The sequence below is a fragment of the Bos javanicus genome, chromosome 10, assembly GCF_032452875.1.
Source record: "Bos javanicus breed banteng chromosome 10, ARS-OSU_banteng_1.0, whole genome shotgun sequence".
In the NCBI taxonomy this organism is placed as follows: Eukaryota; Metazoa; Chordata; class Mammalia; order Artiodactyla; family Bovidae; genus Bos; species Bos javanicus.
This window is the reverse complement of record NC_083877.1, coordinates 102,666,327-102,675,547: the sequence shown is the minus strand read 5'-3', so window position 1 is coordinate 102,675,547 and position 9,221 is coordinate 102,666,327. Positions and strand designations below refer to the sequence as shown.

General features: G+C 43.0%; 1 long non-coding RNA gene across 1 annotated transcript; it reads left to right on the top strand.

Moving 5' to 3' along the window:
* LOC133255121 (uncharacterized) lies at positions 1–2,017 on the top strand. Its single transcript, XR_009738892.1, has 2 exons — positions 1–255; positions 1,238–2,017. It is a non-coding gene; the product is annotated as an uncharacterized LOC133255121 (long non-coding RNA).
* Positions 2,018–9,221: the final 7,204 nt, after the last annotated feature.

The following is a 9,221-nucleotide window of genomic DNA, read 5'->3' as shown; positions in this document are numbered from 1 at the left end:
TTTGGATTATATAACTTCATTGTTAACACTAGCAAGCGGGTACTCTTTCTACCCCCTTCTGATGCCTATGTCAGAAGCTTTCTCTATCTCCTCTATACTTTAATAAAACTTTATTACACAAAGGCTCTGAGCGATCAAGCCTCATCTCTGGCCCCGGATTGAATTCTTCTCCGGGGGCCAAGAATCCCAGTGTCTTCGTGTGATTCAACAACAACCTTTCATCTTGGAGGCTCGTCCGGGATCCTTCAGGACAAGGTAAGGATGCTTGGAGCTTTAGTTCTTTGTTCTCTTAGCAAACATGTTGTCTGCCATGCTTTACTAACTCTACGGCGTGCTTGTGTGAATGAATGACATGCCCTGCGTGAAGCAAGTAAGGAGCCCTGCTCTGAGGTTCCATGGTGATCTCATATGGCTTATGGCAGAAACCTGTCAGGGGGTTATACCGACCTGCCAATGTCAAGAGGCACCCAATGTCTCCTTCGGGAACCAACCAGAAATGGGCAAAGCTTGTGGACTGAACTCTCCTTTCTCGGTCAAACTTTTCTGTCTCTTTGACCATTTCATAACTCCTTGGGAATTAGAAGTACTAATGTAATCTGGCGGATCATAGACTTTCAAGGGACTTGTGATCTATACTGTTACAGTGTACTGTGGCTTAGGTCCCAAACTTGGATTGGTAGCCAAGAAAGCACCTAGCCTCGGTAGAAATCAAAAGCTCGGAAGCTAGATGGAGCTCTAGCTCCAAGAACATCTCTGAGGTTAAAGGTTACTCAGATTGGGACTGCAATGGGTTTTTTTTCTTTGGTAACGCTGGCTCTTAGTGGATCAGAGGAGGCTCTTAAACTGGTGTGGTGACGCTTGGAAAGAACATCTCAGTTTTATGTTCGTGTCGGTCTTATTGTGGTCAGGAAATACCCAGGGTCGTGCACAGGCACTCAGGTGACGAATGTTTCCCCCAGTAGTGTCCCCCCGGGTGACGTCAGAGGCAAGCAAGGTTAAGGGTGAAGAGCTGGACGTCAAGTAGGGATGCTATCAAGTCTACCCCTGGTACATCCCCACCCCATCTCGGTGGTAGAACCGGGAGGGACGTGGACTGCGCCTGCGTCGGTAAGGGACAGACTAAGTCCGACCAGGAAGGAAAAGCTTTTGGTGTAATATCTGCCTACACCCCCATCTAGAGCAGGGAGGGACACCTCCGGTAGAAAAATGGCCTTGGTCGCTTTTTTCTCTCTTACAGATGGGAGCTAACAATTTCAGCCTCACTCCTTTGAACTGTATCCTGAAAACTGGGATAGATTTGATCCCCAGGGCTTAAAGAGGACATACCTGGTCTTCCTATGTGATACTGCATGGCCACGGTATCCATTGGAGGACGGCAAACGGTGGCCAGTTGGAGGGATACTTAATACTGTTCTATAATTAGACCGGTTCTGTAAGGAACAAGGGAAATGGGTAGAAATGGCATATGTGTTGCCCTTTTTCTCTCTGCGAAATATGCCAGACTTATGTCCTAAGGGTATAGATTTGGGCGTGAAACCTTCAGCTCCCTCCTGTCCTCCCACTTTGCCCCCGTACCCGGGGCTCCAAGCTGAGCAAACTGAAAGCCAGAGAACCCCCCTCAGAAGGGTTGCCTTGGTCTCAGTGGAAATCCAAACTGAGATTCAAACTGCCCACATGGAGGTCCAAACAACTCCTGTCCCAGTACGACCTCAGACTACTCTGCTTTCAGTAGAAACTCAGAGCATCGAAGTAAGAGATGAGATGGAGGACAGGAGACAAAGAGAAGAGGAAAAACAGGTTTCTCCAATCTATCCCTGGGATCATATGCGCAGAACAGCCAGAGAGACTGAGGAACAGCCACACAAGCTGTTGCCTCTTTATGAAACACCCACCGGGAGAAATAATCAGTCTGTGAGAGTTAATAAGCCTTTCTCTTATCAAGAAATACAAAGAATCAAGGAGGATCTGGTAAACTATCTAGAGGACCCAGAAAAATATATTAGAGCTTTTAAAGGTGTTACTCTGCTTTATGACCTCACTTGGAAGGATGTGATGTATATCTTGGGACAAACGCTGACTCCTGAGTGAAAGACTCGAGTTTTGGGAAAAGCGGTTGCTTATGGAGATGAGTGGCTTGGTAATGAATCAGTAGGGAAGAGGGAGAACGAGATAGCGGCCCTCCCCACTGGGAATCAGGCGGTCCCAACTATAGAACCAGACTGGGACTACAACACAGCTAAAGGAAGATGGGATCAGAGTCATTTTGTTAGATGTATTCTTGAGGGACTTAGGCAGGCGCGTTCTAAGCCTTTAAACTATGGCAAATTGGCGACATAGAACAGGAGAAGGAAGCTCCTGGTAAATTCCTAGATAGACTGAGAGAAGCCCTTCGCAGATTCACTGAGATTGATCCTGAAAGTGAAGAGGGAAAAGTGATCTTAAAGGATAGATTTCTCACTCAGTCGGCTCCAGATATCCGCGGTAAGCTATTAACGGGTGTATGGACCAAATCAGTCTTTAGATACTCTGTTACAACTGGCTCAGACAGTCTATTATGCTAGGGAATATGAGGAAAAGAAAGAAAGGCAAAAAAAGACAAAGGAAAAGGCGGAAGCCTTCACCATGGCTATGAAAAACGTTCTTAAACAGCCTGAGAAAAATGCCCAGAGGGACCCAGGTGAAAAGGGATGGGCTTGCTACTACTGTGGAAAGGAGGGGACCTCAAGAGGGATTGCCCTCAGGCATCTAAGCCGCCCCTGGCTCCATGTCCGGTCTGCAAAGGACCACACTGGAAGAGAGACTGCCCCCAGAGGCGTAGGTCTCAGGAGTCAGACTCTCAAGACAATCAGGACTGAAGGTGCCCGGAGGTCCCCACACAAGCTCCCATCCTAATTACACCTGAGGAACCCCGGGTATTAATAGTTGTGGGGGGCCAATCCGTGGGTTTCCTTTTAGATACTGGGGCAACTTACTCTGTGCTTATTGAAGCCCCTGGCCCACTTTCTTCCCGATCCGCTTCTGTAATGGGACTGTCTGGATGAGCCAAAAGGTATTATTTCAGTTATTCTTTATCTTGCAACTGGGATTCTGTGCTGTTTTCAAACGAGTTTCTGATCATGCCAGAATTTCCCTCACCCCTTTTGGGAAGGGATATACTGAGCAACGGAGAAGGCTATGGCACCCCACTCCAGTACTCTTGCCTGGAAAATCCCATGACGGAGGAGCTGGAAGGCTGCAGTCCATGGGGTCGCTGAGGGTCGGACACGACTGAGCAACTTCAATTTCACTTTTCACTTTCATGCATTGGAGAAGGAAATGGCAACTCACTCCAGTGTTCTTGCCTGGAGAATCCCAGGGACGGGGGAGCCTGGTGGGCTGCCATCTCTGGGGTTGCACAGAGTCGGACACGACTGAAGTGACTTAGCAGCAGCAGCAGCATACTGAGCAAGGTCCATGCCTCTGTTTTCATGAATATGGAGCCCTCCCCTTCTCTCCCTTTAGTTGAACAAAATGTAAATCCTAGAGTATGGGCTGATGGAAAATCTGTGGGTCGAGCACAAAATGCTATTCCTGTAGTTGTTAAGCTCAAAGACCCGCACGTATTCCCACATAAGAAGCAGTATCCACTGAAACCTGAAGTTGAGGAAGAGTTAAAATCTACCATCAAATATTTAAAGAAGCAGGAACTATTAATTCCCTTTAACAGTCCTTGCAACACTCCTATTTTGGGTATAAAGAAATCGAATGGTAAATGGAGACTAGTTCAAGATTTATGAATAATAAATGAGGCTGTAGTTCCTTTACACCCCATGGTGCCTAATCCTTATACTCTATTGTTTGAAATTCCTGAATGGGCCAAATATTTCTCAGTAATTGATTTAAAGGATGCCTTCTATTTAGTGTCTTTGGTGGAAGAAAGTCAATTCCTATTTGCCTTTGAAGACGCTACTCAGCCAGCTTCTCAGTTAACCTGGACAGTTTTGCCCCAGGGATTCCGTGACAGTCCTGACTTATTTGGACAAAGTTTGTCACGGGATCTACAAAACTTTAATATCTCTGAAGCGGTGGTGTTACAGTATGTAGATGATATTTTGCTCTGTGCTGAGACAGAGGAAGTTTGTTTGTGAGCCTCAGAAGATTTCTTAAACTTTCTGGCAGGCTGTGGTTATAAGGCATCAAGAGAAAAGTCTCAGCTTTGTCAACAATCGGGTTAGATATCTGGGCCTAATCATATCAGAAGGGACTAGGGCCATAGGCCCTGAGAGAATTAAACCTATACTAAATCATCCCCTACCTATGACTTTAAGACAATTGAGAGGATTTTGGGGAATCACAGGTTACTGTCGCATTTGGATTCCGGGTTATGGGGAACTTGCCCGGCCTTTGTATAAACTTATAGCTGAAACTCAGCAGGCCCAAACTGACAAACTGGTTTGGTCTCCAGAAACTCAAAAGACTTAAGGTTCTTCAGACTGCTCTCATGCAAGCTCCAGCTCTTAGCTTGCCCACAGGGTCAGAATTTAATTTGTTTGTCACTGAAAGAAAAGGTATGGCATTGGGAATTTTGACACAATCCCGAGGGCCTCACCAGCAACGTATTGCTTATCTAAGCAGAGAATTAGATGTAGTTTCACGTGGGTGGCCCCACTGCCTAAGAGTAATTGGGGCAGTGGCTTTATTAGCACCTGAAGCCTTAAAAATAATTAATGGATGAAACCTTACCTTACTGACTTCTCATAATGTGAGTGGAATCATAAATTCTAAGGTTAATATTTGGATGACAGACAGTAGGCTTCTTAAATATCGGTCATCGTTGTTAGAAGGACCAGTAACTAAGCTTAAAGTTTGTGGAGATCTAAATCCTGCCACTTTCCTTCCTGAGAAGGAAAATGAAACACCTGATCAGGATTGTTCTCAATTCCTAACTTTAAACTGTGCAGCTCAGGAGGATCTAAAGGATACCCCATTAGACAATCCTGACATGGAAATAGTTACAGATGGCAATTCTTTTGTTCGGGATGGAAAGCGTAAAGCAGGTTACACCGTGGTGACTGCTGAACAGGTTTTGGAAGCAAAATCTCTCCCCCAGGGAACCAATGCTCAGTTAGCGGAGCTTGTGGCTCTGACCTGAGCTCTAGAGTTAAGCAAAGGGCAGCAGATGGGCCTGATCATCTATGTGAGTCTACTTCTGCTGACTCCAAAAATCCTGAGTCTGCTGTTTGAGCCTCAAGACAATGCCTTCCTGTCCTGGGCTCACTCCTATGCTGCATTCCACAATGGGTCTAACTGCTGGGTCTGCAGAGCACTCCCCTCTTCATCAGTGGAAGGCTTCCGGAGGTGGACATCTCCACTTCAAGGAAAAGACTTTGTCCAAGTCTGTGAATACCTTCAACAACAATCACATGCGATGCCTCTTCTTCATCTGATGACATCTACCAACCCTAAAATGGACTGGTGCAACACGTTGCACTTTAACTATGGACATAATGTGACTTTTAATTTTGATTCTGATTGTTTTGTTTTTGCTCTTTGCTCCCTGCATCTGTAATGGTATAACTGGATTTGTTTCTAGCCGCATGAAAACTTTTAAGTTACAAATGATTACTCAAACTCCTGCTACTGCTGCAGCTTCCTCCAGCTACTATTTGGGGCCCCTGGATCAGATATCCTCAATATGAGGATTAGGAGAATATGTTGCCTCACCAATTTAGGGACAACGCCCCTTGTCAGTTTGGAAGCAGTTATGGAACGAGAACGATGCCCCTTTTCCCTAGGCAACATAATTCTCCTAAAAGAAAAGAGGGGAATGAGAGAGTCATTTCCTAGGCGGGTTGATAAGGAGTCTAGGGGTCCCCAAGGAGAGAGGGGTCTGGAATTCTCAAGAAGGAAGAAAGGACAAACTTTTTTTCTTTCTCCACATTCCTTAGGATTATATAACAATAATGTATCCTGCCTAAGGACAGTCTCTGGATTAAACCTTCTGTTATCTTAAAATGTAAATTATGGGAGTAGACCTGGTCTTTACAAGGATGTATCCTGCCTGAGGACAGTGTTATCTTAAAATGTAAATTATGGGAGTAGGTCTGATGAGGTCTTTACAACCTCCAGACATTCTTTGGATTATATAACTTCATTGTTAACACTAGCAAGCGGGTACTCTTTCTACCCCCTTCTGATGCCTATGTCAGAAGCTTTCTCTATCTCCTCTATACTTTAATAAAACTTTATTACACAAAGGCTCTGAGCGATCAAGCCTCATCTCTGGCCCCGGATTGAATTCTTCTCCGGGGGCCAAGAATCCCAGTGTCTTCGTGTGATTCAACAACCTTTCACTGCCCGCAGTAGTAGATATAATGGTCATCTGAGTAAAATTCACCCATTCCAGTCCATTTTAGTTCGCTGATTCCTAGAATGTCGACATTCACTCTTGCCATCTCCTGTTAGACCACTTCCAATTTGCCTTGATTCATGGACCTAACATTCCAGGTTCCTATGCAATATTGCTCTTTACAGCATCAGACCTTGCTTCTATCGCCAGTCACATCCACAACTGTGTATTGTTTTTGCTTTGGCTCCATCCCTTCATTCTTTCTGGAGTTATTTCTCCACTGACCTCCAGTAGCATATTGGGCACCTACTGACCTGGGGACTTCGTCTTTCAGTATCCTATCATTTTGCCTTTTCATACTGTTCATGGGGTTCTCAAGGCAAGAATACTGAAGTGGTTTGCCATTCCCTTCTCCAGTGGACTACATTCTGTCAGACCTCTCCACCATGACCCGCCCATCTTAGAAACAGACAAATAGACCAAAGAACAGAACACAGTGGCCAGAAATGAACCCACATTTTATAGGCAATTAATCTAGGACAAAGGAAGCAAGAATAGTACAGTAGGGGAAAGATAGCCTTTTCAGTAAATGATGTTGGGAAAATTTGACAGCTATATGCAAAAAAACAACTGGATTACTTTCTCACAGTATACACAAAAATAAATTCAAAATGGATTAAAGACTTATATAGAAGACCTAAAACCACAAACCTTCTAGAAGAAAATAAAGGCAGTAAGCTGTCTGACATCACTCTTAGTAATATTTCTTTGGATATGTTTCCTCAGGCAAAGGAACGAAATAAAAGCAAAAATATCCAAATGGGACTTCATCTATGCTTTGCATAGCAAAGGAAACTATCAACAAAACGAAAGGGCAACCTACTGAATAGAAGGTATTTGCAAATTTATATCCAATAAGGGGTTAATATCCATAGTATACAAAGGACTTACATAACAAAAGATAAAAAAGAAATGGTCAGAGAATCTGAATAGACATTTTTCCAACAAAGACATACAGATGGCTACAGACATAAGAAAAGATGCTCAACATTAGTAATCATCAGAGAAATGCAAATCAAAACTGCAATGAGATATCACCTCACACTTCAGAATGGCCAGTATCAAAAAGATAACCAATAAGATGTATTGTCAAGGGTGTAGAGAAAGGGGAACCCTTGTGAACTGGGAATGTAAATTGGTACAGCCACTGTGGAAAATAGTATAGAAATTACTCAAAAAATGAAAAATAGAACTAGAACTACCTCATAATCCTGCATTTCCTCTCCTGGGTATTTATCCAAAGAAAACAAACTTATTCAAAGAAAACTAATTAGAAAAGATATATGTACCTCTCTGTCATTGCAGCATTATTTACAGCAGCCAAGATATGGAAGCAACCTAAATGCCCATCAGTAGATGAATGGATAAAGAAGTTGTGGCATATACATTTATATAATGAATATTACTCAGCCGTAAAAAAGAATGAAATCTTGCTTTTTGTGACAACACGGATGGACCTAGACGGTGTTGCGTTAAATGAAATAAGTCAGACAGACAAATACTGTCTGATTTCACTTACATGTGATGTGGAATCTCAACTTCAGAACAAATGAACAGACATAACAAAATAGAAACAATTCTAACTACAGAGAAAAACTGGTGGTTGCCAGAGAGGAGGGAGTGAGGAAGGAAAGAAACCAGTGAGGGAGATTAAGAGGTACAAACTTCCAGTTGCAAAATAGGTCACGGGCATAAAATGCATAGTGTAGCCATGTGATATCTTTGTATGCTGACAGTATAATCACGGTTACTGTCTTGAAGTGAATAGAAACATCAAATCTCTACATTGTGTAACAGGAACTAATATAGCATTTTCAGTTATACTTCAATAATAAACTCATAGGAAAAGAGATCATATGTGTGGTTACTCAGAGGCAGGGGGTTGTGGAAGGGAGAATTCAGTGAAGGCAGTCAAAAGGTACAGATTTCCAGTTATATGTATAGGGATTAAATGTACATGATAAATATAATTAACAGTAGGCTGTTATATATAAAAGTTATGAGAGAAATTCCTGAGTTCTCATCACAAGACAAACATTTTTTCTATTTCTTTAATTTAGTATCTATATGAAATTATGGATATTCACTAAACTTATTGTGATAATCATATTGTGATATAATACCTTAAACTTATGTGCTGTATGTCAATTATATCACAATAAGATGGGAAGAGAAAAAGGTGTTGGCAAGGATGTAGGAAAATTGGGACTCTCATATGCTTCTGGTGGGAAGGTAAAATGGTGTGGCATCTTTGGAAAACAGCCTGGCAGTTCCTGAAAATGTTAAAGACATAGTTACTATAAGACCCAGCAATTCCGCTTCTAGATGGAATTCCACTCCAGCCAAGAGGACTGAACACTTGTACATGCGTGTTGGTGGGCTTCCCAGGTGGTGCTGGTGGTGAGAAACTGCCTGCCAGTGCAAGGGACATGAGAGATGCAGGTTCGATCCCTGGGTCAGGAAAATCCCCTGGCGGAAGGCATGGCAACCCACTCCAGTATTCTTGCCATGGACAGAGGAGCCTGGCAGGCTGCGGTCCATAGGGCCACACAGAGTTGGACACGACCGAAATGACTTAGCATACATCAGTTCAATTCATGCATGCATATAAAAGTCGATAATAGTATTATTTTTTAATAGCCAAAAAGTCGAAATAACCAAAATGCTCATTAACTAATGAATGACTAAACAATATGTAGTGTAATATACAATGGAATATTATTCAGCAATAAAAAGAAATAAAGTGCCAATAGTTGCTAAAATGGATGATCTTTGAAAATACTATAGCAAGTGACAGTAGCCAATTACAGAAGACCACATACTGTATGATTCC